Source organism: Hylobates moloch, unplaced genomic scaffold (assembly GCF_009828535.3).
Source record: "Hylobates moloch isolate HMO894 unplaced genomic scaffold, HMol_V3 SCAFFOLD_3, whole genome shotgun sequence".
NCBI lineage: Eukaryota > Metazoa > Chordata > Mammalia > Primates > Hylobatidae > Hylobates > Hylobates moloch.
This window is the reverse complement of record NW_026652278.1, coordinates 174,091,541-174,106,595: the sequence shown is the minus strand read 5'-3', so window position 1 is coordinate 174,106,595 and position 15,055 is coordinate 174,091,541. Positions and strand designations below refer to the sequence as shown.

The following is a 15,055-nucleotide window of genomic DNA, read 5'->3' as shown; positions in this document are numbered from 1 at the left end:
TTTTGTCAAAATCACTTAAGTTCTTCTGAAGTGATAAGTCAACAAATGTGTGATATTGAAAAGTGAATTAAAACACAGATTTCACACCAGCCTGTCATCAGTCCCTATTCATACAGTGTTGTAGGTCCTCATTTAAAGGCATTGAGAAATTAGACTCTTCCAAGCATGGAGGCCAAAGAAGACACGGACCAGATTGGCTTTCAGAGAGTTGACAGAACAGTCTGGGAGTCAGACATAAAAGGAGAACTGCTAAGAAGTCCCAGGGCGTGACATGGCCTGTAATAGCAGCGGTGAACCCCAGTACAGGGGAGGCACAGAAGAGGTCGCTCAGACTCTGCCTGGGAGAGTCACTAGTGAGGTGGTCAATTTGGGCCAGGTGTTGGAAGATAAAAGAGGAGGCAGATTGGGATGGAGGTTAAAGGTGCTGGGGCGAGGAGCAGTCAGATTGAGAAGCTTTTTAATAGTAGCAGCATCTGCAGGGCAAGGAAGCGTGAAACAGTATGTAATTTGGGATTCTGAAATGTGGGCAGTGAGGAGTAGAATGGGAGGCTGAGGGTGAAGGCAGGGGCATGCTCAGCAACAGCAAATGCAAAATAACTTCAGGGAAGGGAACTTCAATGAGAACAGGTAGGCTGGCTGGAGGCGATCTGAAGCCTTGAGGACTCTCCCGGGCAGGAAAGCGCCACGTACTTGTCCTCCATGGATACGCTGACCCTGGATGGCTCAGACCTACCTAATGTGAATCCGGGTGGGGAGGAAGGGGAGCGGGCATCCCCAAATCTACATCCACAGGATTCCTCTGCAGTCAAAATTTGGGAATTAATACTGCAGGCAGGAGTGTTAACATGGGGAGGGAAACGCAATACTAACAGAATCCTAAATCAATGACTACTTAGCAAATAGAACATCTATATTTACAAGTCCAAAGTGTTAACATAACTATTTCAAACAGATTGCTAGAAACAAAAATAAATGGGCCTTGGAAAGATATCAGATAGAATACGACTGGTGATATAGTCCTGAAGAAGAAGAAAATGCTGGGGGTTTTGCAGAAGATTTAAATTGTTCATGGCATTAATCATGGTAGATTCCCAGAGGTGGTGAAATTTTATGGATGGGTGGAATGTGATCCATTTTACTAAGGAAGTAAAACTATTCTTGCCTTGAAGGTAATGTTTAAAGTCAAAGAATTTTTAATTAGGTTCGGATTTTTTAAAAAGAATTTTTAATTTACAAATAAGATTGAGTTAAAGAATCATATTCTGCAGTAGAAGCAATAGGATTTTTTAAAAATTCTATTTTAAATTGCATAAAAAGCATCTTAAAGTAATCAGATAAGTTGAGCCATAAGTAAATGGATATTTAAAGATCTTATTAAAATAGTCTACCTGATTTAGTTATTATTCTGACCCTATATAGTAATTCACAGGGTTTTGTTCAATTAAGTGGCTCTAAGATTATCATTTAAAAACAAAAAGTGTAACTCTCCGGTTTGCAGCTCTCTGCACCCATTCTGTGACTGGAAGGTGGGGCTTGTTTTGACAATGCTTCCAGTTAGGGTCTCTTAAGTGATTTGCATGTTATTAACCTGGATAGCCACTAATAGGGCTTCACTTCCTCGATTTCATACGTAGCCCTGGCTCATATAAAAAAAGAGTTCTTCAGGAGAGCGGAAAAATCGGAGCACTTGCACTATCGGTGAAATGTGTAGAAAGATAACAGAAGCTACCCTCCTCAAAAAAATGATGAGTTTGATGAAAAGAAATTAACAAGCTGTGTGGGTGCGCTGCACATGATCAGCCATGCTTGCTAAGTCTGTCTGTTGGTTGTTGCTATGGCTACGAAAAGCCAGTGGAACCCAATGAGCTGTCTGCAGCAGAGCTGAGAGGACCAGCCATTTTACTTATGGAAAACAGTGTGGCATATTCTGCTGAGCTTCGCCCTGGAAGAAGCCTCTTTTATACATCTCTTCAGGGAAGAGAGAAGCGATGGGCGTGTTAGTATACAATGATCACAGCCACGCAGGCCTGCAGGCTGCCTTTTGGACAGGCTGTTGACTGCTGTTCCAATTAGCTGATTGGAGAATGTGGAATGCAGAGTGATAATGCTGCATATCTGCTATCAGGCAGCAGCAAAGGTTTTTGTCTTGGGAAGGCAAGCTTTCCCTGCAATATTATCTCAGCAGCTCCCTAGCTCTTTACCCTGAAAACGAGGGATCCAAACGGAGGGTGTTGCCCTCTGCTAATGCTGCTCCTGTGCGTGGCTGTGGCATATGAGCGGCAGGTCTGAAAAAGCAGGTGTGTGCTGGGACGGGCACTGGACTGGAACGCAGGCGGACGCTCTCGGGTTTACCTGCTTCCTGTTAACAGATTGTGGGCTCCCAGGGCATATTCTGCACGCTGAGGCCGAGGAGAGAAGGGGCTTCCTGAGCGTCCCACTACACTGACAGAGGTAAGCTTTTTTGACCTTTGTGAAAGCACAGCATAAAAATAACTGGGGTAAAACTTAGCCTGCAAGATTTACATCGATTGTGTGATTTGGATTTACCAAACAAACATACACAGACACATACGCACACACACACACGTTTCTAGAAAATAGTATCAGAGACATAGAGTTGTTTCAGTGAATTTTGGTTCTAGCAATTGGAAGATAAAAAACATGACCGATATGCTTTGGGGTTTAAAACCAGTATTTGCTGTTTGAGCAGACTACAATGGCTTGTTCGGAACCGTCTTCACAGCCAACATTTCTCGCTTGTGAACAATGGATTCTTTTGTGACCTGCACTTTGACTTGTATTCAGAGAACTACATGAAAAAGAAGTGGCACATAATTGTGAGGCATTTCTTTTTAAGCCTCGTAAATGATTTATTTAACTCTTAACACACCTATGTACACACTTAAATTAAAGACTTCTGTTCTCTATGTGGGTCATAATAGCCAGTGGATTTTGGACTTGCTTACCCTGGACTGAGTGTCTTGGTGTCCTGTTTGATTTAGTTGGGGTAGTTGTAAAGCAAACAGCGTAGGTATTGGAAGCCGTTCACACCTCCTTTCCGAGTATCTGCATGCCTTGCTGGCCCAGAGCACAAGACCCCCATTGTGCTCCCCCGGCTCAGAATCCAAGGAAAGAAAGGAAGTGAAGCCTCTGCATTGAGTTCTAGGACAGCTGAGGTATGTGGCAGTAAAGCTTCTTTTCTTGCACAATTTTTCTCACAAGCAGATAGGTTTCAGAGATAGAGAGTGAAACCAAAAACACCGCACACCTCATACAAATCTGCGCTGATACTTGCAGCAAATGTTTGCTGTCAGTTGCTTCATAATAACAGCACAGACCCTAAATTGCAGGAGAAACTGCCTGGTAGTGAGTATTTCCTTGATTTATAGTCTCTTAGGAACAAAGCTGTTACTGTGGATTGAAACTGGTCAGTCAAATCAAAATCCCTGGTAAGGAAATGACTAAGGATTAGATTCTGTTTCAGCAACGTTTCAGCTTTACCCAAGTCAGTTCTTTTGTTGTTTTTTTAACCAAAAATGTCAGATCACTCATAATACTATTGAAAATATTTAATAAAAATGTTTGGTCAAAAACTTTGAATAAAGCCCCTATCTACAAAAGATGGAATCTACCATGAAATTTAAAATAAGTAGTAACTGAGATCTACTTCTAAGAAGTGTATTTCTATTTGCTACCTTTTTCCTCCAAAATCTGGATGACATAAGAGTCTCTTCAGAATTTTAAGTATAATTTTCACTGATAGATATGAGCATGAACCACCTGTTTCACAAATGTAGCAATGTTAATAAGCCCTAAGGTAAGAGAATACTAAAGCAGTAGGAGAAGTTTTCAAAACGTTTGTTCTAAATGTCAAAATAGTCAAAATATAAAGATACAGACCAAGGATCTCAGTGGAGCGAACCACGTTCAAATGTTTGATGATAAGAGTATGCCTATGTGGGTCATAGGGGATAAAATGGTGAGGTGACGGCCTTGGACTTCATTATGCTTAACATTCAAAGGAAAACTAAATGAACAGACTTAGTTCTGAGTCCAATTCTGTGAGTAAAAATATCAGCTAAGTAAGGGATTCTATATGAGCTGAATGGAAGGTAGAGAAAATCTCCAATTTAATTTCTTTCAAAGCTTTACACTGCCAAAGGATTTCTTAGAATGGACACGGTGCAAAGACCTGCAGCAAGCACCTGATTTCCTATTAATTTTTCTTGGGGGAACTTTTAGAAGAATGAGGTGTAGAAATATCCAGGGCACACCTGACTGCTGTGCCTGTTGCCTTGATGGTGGCACCAGGTGAGACAAGACCCTTAGCCCACGAGAAGAATGGCACACACTTTATACCTGTGCAATTTCTTTCCTATTTTAGTAACCTTTTAAGATGACATGCTATAAAAAGATGAGCATTTTAAGTTCAATTCTGTACAGCGCATCTCCATAGTTAATAATTCAACAATTTTGAGAACCAGGTTCAGAGACATAATCTCTACCTTTCAAGACTTTGCACCTTCACTTATGGCTATTTTTAGACCCTTATTTTCTGCCACTTTCCAACTCTTCTGCCGGCAATATCAAATATTTTGGAATTTCCAAAACACACTATATCAGACTTTTTTTTTTTTTTTTGCAAATGCAATGCCCCCTGAAGAGTCATTTCCTTTCAATCTCCCCTGCAAGAATAGCTGCTTTCATACGCCCTTCAAGTCCAGCTCAGACATCCCCCCAAACTGTCCCCCACCCCGTTTGGCTACATCTGAATCTTACTTCTGACTTTCTGTCTACTGCACCATATTGCATTTGTCTCTGTTCACAGCCTCCCAGAGCTTTGCTGGCCTCTGATTCTAAAGTACTTTGTCCAGTGTCCAGAATTTGGCATTCAGACATTGTACTGGTAACCTCAGACTTCAATATTTTCCTATTAGTTACTGTAAATATACACTTGACCTAGAAATAAAGTGCTAATACTGCCTTTTATCAAAGAAACTTAAAACATTTGAAAAACAACAAGGCTTTCATTTTTCTGATTTGAAAATATGGCTTCAGGATCCCAATTTCATAAAAGCTACAGTTGTAGCTTATCCTATAATAAATTTGGTTCCTATAATAGATCCAAATTTCCTGAGGGAAAATTTTACAATGTATGTTTTAAACAAAACAACTTGAATGTTTTAGTATATAGATAATAGGATTTTTCTATCCATAGCTATTATAAAATGTATAGAAAATATCCCTATTACAAATTTGTTATGGAATCAGAGTATTTAAAACTAATGTTGAGTTGATGATGATTAGCAGCCGATTATAATGTAAGACACTTACGAAGTTGTTTTTCATGCTGAAACCAGGAGAAAGTAAAGGTCGTGAACTAGAAAGAGATTAAATAATTGAAATGAAGTCTACAATAGCAGCATTTCTTTTAATGTTCCTAAATAAACCTAAAAGGTGACTGGAAATCACTAGTTATGTTACACTAGTTATGTTACCCTACAACTTGAGTACCTGGGTAAGGGAGAGAATATTCTGTTAGTATCACTCTTGATAGAGATATAGGTTTGTTTACAGAGACTTCCTACCCTCTGTTCTATATTAGATAACATTATTACTATTTTTTTTAAATAAGCCTGATTTCAGTAGCCTTTTTATGAAAAAACTGCCACAATCAAAAATAAGAATGTACCCATAGTTTTATTAAGAAATTATAAATACATAATTCCTTGTCTTTAAGATATCTGTGTTGAAAGCAAAAGTTCTAATTAATACTGTATGAATTTTTGTATATAAAGTAGAATTGATGAGGAAGTTTAAAATATCCTGATATTTGGAATTAAAAAGTGAAATATTTAGGAAATTATTTAAATTCATATTTCTTGACATTATTGCATTCATTCCAGCATTGAGTTTTCTAATAAAAGTAAGATAAATAGCAATTCTTAATTATCATGCTGTCCTTTAAAGCTTTATTTTGGCTATCTTCCAGCTGATTTTAATGTACAGCATGCTATAATTAAATAATAGCTAAAGTTGGAATTGGTTCTATTCATCTTAAAGACTAATCATGTTTAATTATTTTAAATTGCACATAGTAATTCGATTTCAGAAACCATGATTCTGTAATATGCCTGTACTGTTTCTAACATTTTCTATTTTAAGTCATTTATAATATTTTTAAAGGTCTCAGTTATGTCTAACTACACTGATAGCGTAATGAAATGAGTTACACTTGTATTTTATAAAGAAGAGTTGTGATAGATGATTGCATTAGATAATTTTCCGAAAGTTCCTCAAACTAACAATTTAATTACGGATACGCCTGTTAAATCCTAAACTGCCACTGTCACGTGGAGAAATACAGATAAACATGTTTTCAAAATATGCTTTTCTGTATTATTTCTGAAAAACTCAAGACGAGCATGCAGTTAAAAGGAGACACTTCTGTAACTGTTGAGTTCTGAATATTGGCAAATAAGAACTCATATTTCAGCTTAAGTTCAATTAAGAGGATATTTGCTGAGTAAATGACAGGGAACCAGCAAAGACGGATTTTTATTTTGGTGTTTTGCAGCATGACAGATCCATATGGATCTCGACCACACTTTACTACACCTTGGTCTTCAAAACTGAAATATGCTAGTTTACCAAGTAGGAATTTTGGCCAAAAAAAGCAGTGGTTTCCTCTTCCCTATACAGGTGAGGTATACATAAATTCAGCATTAAATTCTGTACCTTAGAGAAGCATTATTTGAGCAAAAATTCAGAAAGCTTTCACTTTCCTGAATCCAATCAAGGGTCTTACTTTCAAAGAAAATTTTCCCACCTCAAAAAAACAAAAACACAATAAAAAAGAAAGAAAGAAAACAAAAAGCCCTGGTAATGTTCTCATTATATTTTCTAATTTCTCTTTATATATTCATATTATAATTTAGGGAAATTTATTTTTAATGAAGAACATTATTTGAAAGTTTCAGTGATATTTTGCTTTTTTTTTCTGTTCATTTATACCGTTGCCTGCTCATTAAATTTTTGATTTTTTAAATTTAATCAGAAATTCAGTTTTTCTCTCTTCCCTCTGAGATGTTTTCCCAGTGGTTAAAGTAAATTACAAATCTTATAATGAATTATATCCTCTGCTTTGAAGGGGAGAGTTCATCCAATCTATTATTAGAAATAATTCTTTTCAGTTTCTTGTCCTAGTACATTTTTTTCTGGGATAGTTGAATTTGAGGACAGGGGCAACATAAACCCGTCAGGCTCCAAATCTTCTGATGTTCTATTCAATTCAGCATCCCTCAGAGACTAATATAGCTGCAAGGATCAGCCGCAAGGAGTCCAATGAACTAGAGCAAAAATAGGCTTCTAGCCAAGAGCTGTGCCACTCGTGAAGATTCTCTAAGAGTACAAGCATGGGATGCCAAGAAGAATGGCAAATGTTTTAAATGCACAGAAAGAAAAACATATTCAAATGAGATTTTGGCTATGTTGGAGAAAATTTATTAGTATAAATGTTCATTCTAGTCTCCTCTAAGCAGAAGTCCCTATACTCACTTCTCGCTGAGGACAGCCAGCTTCTCAGAGGCACTGAGTCCTCTGAAGAGGTGACACCACAAAGGCAGCAGCCTGGCTGGTGGAAATGTGCTTCATTAAGCCTTCGGCTGCACGGAGAATCCTTTTCCACCTACTGAGAGGAGTCAGCGACTTCTGCCTCATTGGGTCTTTTTAATACCAGATCTTTATACTTCATACAGGTTGCCTACACTTTATGCTACTGAACAACAAAAGTTTAAGAAAGCAACACTTGGCTGCTTAAAAATGAGCCTTTTTGGTAGATTATCAGGATGCCTTCACACCTAATTATTTCAGTTCTCTGTGCTCAAGTTAACAAGGGAAAGGAGATTAGATAACAATAACCTCAGCTGTTCTTGTGCTAACTGTGTCATCTGGTGAAGGGTTTGAGCGCTTTCCAAAACACATACATTTAACCTGTCAGATGTATTCTTGCACTGTAGTAATTACTATGTATTTTAGTTTGCTCAATATCTCAAAATCTAGGTTTCAAAATTTGTATAGCATAGTATTACTAGTAGTTAAGATGAAAGCTGTATAACTACTTGGTTGCTCTGCTACAGCGTGAATAGACCGGTGTTGTTTGATGTACCCAGAGCACCAGGCTTAAACCAGTTTACGCAAAGGGAGGCCAGGAGAGTGGTGAATGGCAAGAGAATGGAAAAAGGCACAGGTTACTTCTGCAGAGCAAAAGTTACAGGGAAAACTTGACTCGCTTTAGAATGGCAGCTGGAGCAGACAGGCCCTCAGCAAACAGGTCAACATACTGCATATCCAGTCAGTATTTGCTGAATGAATGAATGGCTTACAGCAGTCAGATCTTCCCCGGTGTTGTGCTAATGCTAACACATGATTAGAAAGTGCTCTTTGAATCTAGAGATAAAGTGACAATTCAGACATTTTTCTGATTTTTTAAAAATCATAAAACAAAGGAGAAGAAAAAACACATGAAAATTTAAAAAGGCTATTATTAAAAATATATATAGATATAGTCTTCCTGGTGAGAAGCATTATACTATAACAATTATATAAGACAGAAATATTACCAGAAGCATAGATAAAGCTCAAATGCAACACATCATATAGTGAATAACTCAGAAGATAAGAAAAACTGATTTCTAATCTCAACTTTTTTTAAAGCCTCTCAGTACAGCCACATTCATCAAGAAATATAATCAACCTAAAGAGTTAAAATTTTCTTTTTTAAAATAAAAAAGAATAAGAAAAGCTTAAATCCAGAGTTATAAAATTGAAGATCTTTATTTTAAGGCTTTAGAATATAGTTGAACGGAGAGTTCAAGATAGAAAGAGTTATCAGTCTGGGAAGATCTTCTCAAGTTAAAAAAAAAACCATAGAAGCTGCAAGACCTTATATAGTCAATCAAAATATCTGCTTCTGATTTAACTCAAGAAAACGATACAAACCTATTAACTAGTATTCAGTCAACTACGCAAAAGATTACTCAAAAAATGTTCAGTTTGTCCACTCCAAAAGATATTGATAATAATATTAATTTATATAGATTTTACTCTGTACTAGCTACTATCCCAAGAGTTTCATGCATATTAACTTTTAATGAAAAATCTGGAAAATCACAAAATCTATGAGTATAATACCAAATACTAAAAAGTAGGCACTTTTAAGGACATTTACAGTGGAATTTCTCAGAAACATTTTCTGCAATCTCAAATTATTTCCCAAAGAGGGATTTAACAAACATCACATTTAATCCCTTTGTCTTAGATGCTCCGATACCACTTTACATAATGTATTATTTTTATATCATGTTAATGAAGTTTTTTGACGTGTCCAGTCTTTCCACGTGAAAGTGACCTGCATGAGAGAGCAGTCTGGGTTACGTGTTTTTACCCACCATCTTGCCATGTCCACTACCAAGAGTGAACGAAGGATGGGTGAATAACCAGGCCAAGTAGGTTATTGTAACAAATAAATTTACACCCGTGGAAAGGCGCCTGGTGAAAGTAAGGTAACCTGTGTGTGGTTCCACGTGACCTTCATCATGAGAAAACTGATCTGCTCTACATATCTTTAAATGTTTGTTTTATAATGGGTTTTTTGTTTGTTTGTTTTTGGTTAGTGTGCTTTTTGGGTAAAACACTAAGCTAAATATCAAAGCAACCTTTTTTAAGTCATCGAGACTTTTTCAACAGAGGAAATCATGACGCAACCAAAAATGATTTGGCTCATTTAAACCACTCGTAGAATTTTTCCTCAGAATTTAACCTTTTGAACAACTTAACTACATATGAGTTATGTCTGACAGTTAAGCAAATAATAAAAATATGAGAAGGCATACTTATCTTCTTTGTCAGAGAAACCATATCTGTTTTGGGAAAAGGGCTTTCTTAGGGCAATAACTCAGATGACTGATAATATATCCTGAATTCTTTCACACTCACTTTATTTAGAAACATAACTTTTTATATGATATGTGTTCTGAAATCTGATTATATCACTTACTGCCTTCCTTTCCACCATAGATTTAATTTTACAGGACTAATATTACTCATTTATATAATGATTAATATGGCTTTTTTAATTAAAAAAAATCTTCCTTCTAAAGTGTGCCAAGGATTTTGACTACATTTTAAATTAATTTTTAGATTTATTGGCAGAAGAGCAGAATTACCGTCACCCTCATCTTATAAAAGCAAATGACAATCAAAGCCATAAATAATATAGTTTAGTTTGAAAAACCACCTTCCTGTTGACCCGAAGTCCCAAATGTCCTGTCAGTGCTTTATATTGACAGTTATCTGGTAAAATGACTGGATCTATGTATTATTATGTGGCATAATATTACATCATAATGATTTTGAACCCTAAGCTTGTGCTTCCTTTGAAGATCGAATTAGGAAAACATACCCTTAAAACTGTGCCTCACTTTTTTTGGCTCTGGCATTTAATTTTGCAACTGTCAAGAACAAAAAGATTATGATCATAAAATTATGTTTCCTGGGGAATGTTCCATTTATGAATTGCCTCATTGCCAGCCTCCTCAGTCATGGTATTGCATTCTGCCTTTCGCCCAGCCTGTGAGAATGGGTGCTGGATTTGCATGGTGCAGAAAAGGCCTGAGAGTAGGAGAGAACAGGAGGATGGGATAGGACCCAGAAGGACTCTGGCCCTCTAAGTATTTGTTACCAGTGGGATCACTCAACCACTAGAGCTTTTGAGTTCAGTAGGAATCAGGAAAAGTGTTGCTTTGAAATTCAAATGTTTCTATTTCCAACCAAAAGCAAAGCATTGGAGAAATCTGCATCCACTCTAGCTAACCCCTCAGAGAGTGAAAGAGTATTTTCTTTGGTCAACAAAACAGAATGGCCCCTTGTTGACGGACACGGAGAAATATCACCCCTTTAAAGGTCAGATTATTAATTTGTCGGTGCATTCTCTTGGGAAATCAGAATTTCATCTGGCAAGTGTCATGACAGGTGACAAATGATTTTTAAGACTATCACCAAACTATATCTGCTCAACGTAGAAATCAGTACCATGAGTTCCTAACTGCCAAGTGGCCCACAGTATCTGGAGTTTCCCTTCCTGGTAGATGGGCTTGAGCAGGCAATGACGAGTTCTCTGCTCTCCTCTTCCAGACCTTGAAGACTGTTGTCCCATTTGTTAGTATGTTAAGGTAAGTTAGCTGATAGTGTTCTTTCTAATTTGTTTGGTATTGAAAAGAGGGCCTTGATAGGGAAAGTAGAGAATGAGAAAGCCCTAAGTTCTGAGTACAACTTAACGAGTGGCCAGACCCAACTGTGGATGTCGAAGCTGTAACTGTATATTAAAAAGTGATACTTGCATTTGCATATCATTTACTTATTCATTTATGACACATCCATCAAGGACCGGAGGAAAAGATGAGAAAATAAGCCAGGAAGCCACTGAAAGAGCTTACAGTTTAGTGCAGGAAGACAGGAACACTACTTACTATAATTTAGGATAGAAGGTGATGGAGTGCTATAAGGGAGATATAAACAATGCGTTTATTTATTTCTTCAAAAGACATGCACAGAAGCAACTTATACAATAAAGAAACTCTTTGATCATCTCAAATGATGGAGTTCCAGAAGATGGTAATAAATTGCTCAGAGAAGGGAAGTTTCTTAGAGGATCAGGAAAGATGAATTAGAGAAAGTGGTGTTTTAATTGGGGCTCGAACAAGGTGAGATTTTGACAATAGTTTGGAAAAGCAAGCTTTGTAGCATCAAGAATTGTTTCATACAACTCACATTTATTTGGCACCCCCTCAGTGCTTTCATGTAAATTGTTGAGTCTGGCTCAACAACCCTGGGAGGTGTGCACTGTCATCATTGTTTCACAGGAGTAAAGAAGAAACAGGCTCAGGGAAGTGCTCATTGGGTTTTGCCTGTTATGAGTCAGTGGCCAACTTTGGGATGAACTTTTTGAAAAGAACTTTGTTCTTGACAGTTGCTAAAGTGCTGAGATTAAAGCACATGGAAAGATTAAGAACTGTGTTTACAATTCAAGAGCATCACACACACACACACACACACACACACACACACACGCACACACACACAGAGAGAGAGAGAGAGAGAGAATTCAGTTAAAAAATGGGCAAAGGGCCAGAATAGTTTTCCAGAGAAGACATACAAATGGCAAACAGGCGTATGAAAAGGTGCTCAACCTCACTAATCATCCTGGAAACGCAAGTCAAAACCACAATGAGACACCACCTCACACCTGTTAGGATGGCGATCACCAAAAGTCAAAAGATAACGAGTGCTGGGGATGTGGAGAAAAGGGAACCCTGGTAAGCTGTTGATGGGAATGTAAATTGGTACAGACATTAGAAAACATTGTGCAGAGTTTCCTCAAAAAATTAAAAAATTGTGCAGAGTTTCCTCAAAAAATTAAAAAACTGTGCAGTTTCCTCAAAAAATTAAAAAATTGTGCAGAGTTTCCTCAAAAAATTACAACTAGCACTGCCATATGGTCTAGCAACCCCACTTCTGGGCATACATACAAAGGAAATGAATAAATATGGAAACAACCTAAGGACCTGTCCATGGGTGAGTGGATAAAGAAAAGTGGTGTATATACACACAATGGGATATTATTCAGCCCTAAAAAAGAAGAAAATCCTGCCAGTTGCAATGACATGTATGAGGACATTATGCTAAGCAAAACAAGTCAGAGAAAGACAAACACTGTATAATCTCACTTATATGTGAAGTCTAAATGTTGAACTCATAGAAACAGTCAAATGAATGGTGGTTGCCAGGAATTGGTGGGGGGAGGAAAATAAGGTCAAAGGGCACAGACTTTCAGTTATAGAACAAATAAGTTCTGAGGATCTCATGCAGCACGGTGACTGTAGCGAATAAAACTGCATTGCACAGTTGCAGCTCGCTCGGGGAGTAGATCCAAATGTTCTTACCATCCACAAAAAAGATAACGATACGAAGTGATCACTAACTTGATTGTGGTGATCATTTCACAGTACATATGTATCAAAGCAGCCCATGGTTCACCTTAAATGTCTGCAGCTTTGTCAATTATACCTCAATACATCTAGGGAGAAAATGGAGTATGTTTTTAAGGGTATGGAAGCAACAGGTACAGCTAGGAAACGAAAGGATGGAGGGGGCCCAGCTAAGAGAGCAGGAAGAAAAGAGAAGAGAGGGAGAGAAATGAAGAAAGAGCTAAGCCCATGCGGAGCCCTGGCGAAGGCACAAGCAGCAGTGAAGAAAGCTGCAAGGGAAGCAGGGCTACCCCAGGAGCAAGATCCCAGGGAGGGCAGCAAAGAGATAGGCCCAGGGACCGAGGACATGAATTGAGCAAGTGAGCGCCACTCCTGAGGGCCAGAAGGACGGTCAGGGAAGTTCCCAGCGGACGCCCAGAAACGGCACTGACTCACACTCTCCTCTTTTATATGCTGGGTCTGAAAGTCAAAGATGCATTTAAAATTATTACTATAAATCTCTATGACTTAGTCTGACGTAGGTGAGATTTCTTGGATTCAGTCTTTTTCATTGAGGGGAATATGTTATAGGATGATTGCTAGTGGTTAGAAGCATGGACTTTTTGTATTTTTTGTTTTTTGAGATGGAGTCTTACTCTGTCATCCAGGCTGAAGTGAACTGGCGCGATTTTGGTTCACTGCAACCTCCGCCTCCCCGGGTTCAAGCAATTCTCCTGCCTCAGCCTCCAGAGCAGCTAGGATTACAGGCGTGCATCACCATACTCAGCTAATTGTTGTATTTTTGTTAGAGACGGGTTTCACCGTGTTGGCCAGGCTGGTCTCGAACTCCTGGCCTTAAGTGATCTGTTCGCCTCAGCCTCCCAAAGTGCTGGGATTATAGGCGTGAGCCACTGCACTTAGAAGCATGGACTTTGGACTCACACATTGCTGGGTGGGAGTTCTGGTTTAGAAACCTGATTGCGGAGAAGTGAGCCAAGGTACGAAACCCCCTATGCCACAGTTCCCTCATCTAAATGAGTGTCGCCATACTCCCAGGCATTAAAGGCACGTGTGTCGTATGTTGATGAGAGCACTGCATCTGACGTAAAGAAGGTCTCACAGATGTCAGCCTCTACTGGTGTTGGCCATTCCTGGGAGTTTATAGAAAGACTCTCTTCCAAATTCCTGTGCTCTAGTTATTCGTCTCTAAGTAAACTCTGGAGTCTTGAGAAGCCATGCACGTGTGTAGTTGAAGGGACAGGCGGCTGCTTCTGCCACTCTTCAGGGAGATCTAGGTACCACTACAGTTCCTGTGAAGTGTAAGTCTCAGCTACCTCAGCAGGACTCTAATGCTCATCCTACCATTTGCAGTGTTTGATCTGTGGTGTTAAAAGACTCAGGCTTCTCCTTTTACATAATATTTGTTAGAAAACTTCCCACTACCCGGTTTGCTACCACTATAGCCAATGTCACTGGGCGTCTCACCATTCTCTGACTGTAGCTGTTAAAACACATCAGTAGGTTCTCTAAAATGCAGACAATGGAAAGGAGTTGCTCAATTTGTCAAACTTTAAGTGAATCTCATGCTTTTTTTTTTTGGTATGTTAGGTGGCTCTTCTTGGTGGAAGGCTCACAACCTGTAACTGACTCCAGAGCTTCTGCTTACCAATTTCAGAAAACTAGATTTAGAGTATTTCCTCTGAGCTTTCATTCATGTGCTTTTATGAGGCTAAGACTCCTTCCCTATTTCCAAGATGGATACTTTGGGAAGGTAACATGTTCTAGATCTCAAACCGATGTCAGTACATTTATGTTACTTTCTTCTCTATTTTTGGAGCAGTGGGGGAATAATGGAAATTTATACAAATAAAGCACATGAGTATTTCAAGTTCAAAAAAAAAAAAAAAAAAGACAGGCTTCTGGGTGGATGAGGCCAGTGGGTAGATGGTGATGCTGTCAACCAAAATGGGAGTGGAGAAGACGTGTTTTGCTTTGTTTTTGATATCAGGGCGAAAACGTTTAGACGTGTA

At 38.5% G+C, this 15,055-nt stretch overlaps 1 protein-coding gene across 5 annotated transcripts in view; it reads left to right on the top strand.

Annotated features, from left to right (window-relative positions):
• Positions 1–1,919: 1,919 nt before the first annotated feature.
• The window catches only part of SORBS2 (sorbin and SH3 domain containing 2), a 229,539-nt gene continuing 216,403 nt past the window's right edge, over positions 1,920–15,055 (top strand). For all 5 annotated transcript variants that reach the window (XM_058436981.1, XM_058436984.1, XM_058436982.1 and 2 more), the window contains exon 1: positions 1,920–2,451. The gene's annotated coding sequence lies outside the window, so the exon portion shown is untranslated. The remainder of the gene's footprint in view (positions 2,452–15,055) is intronic.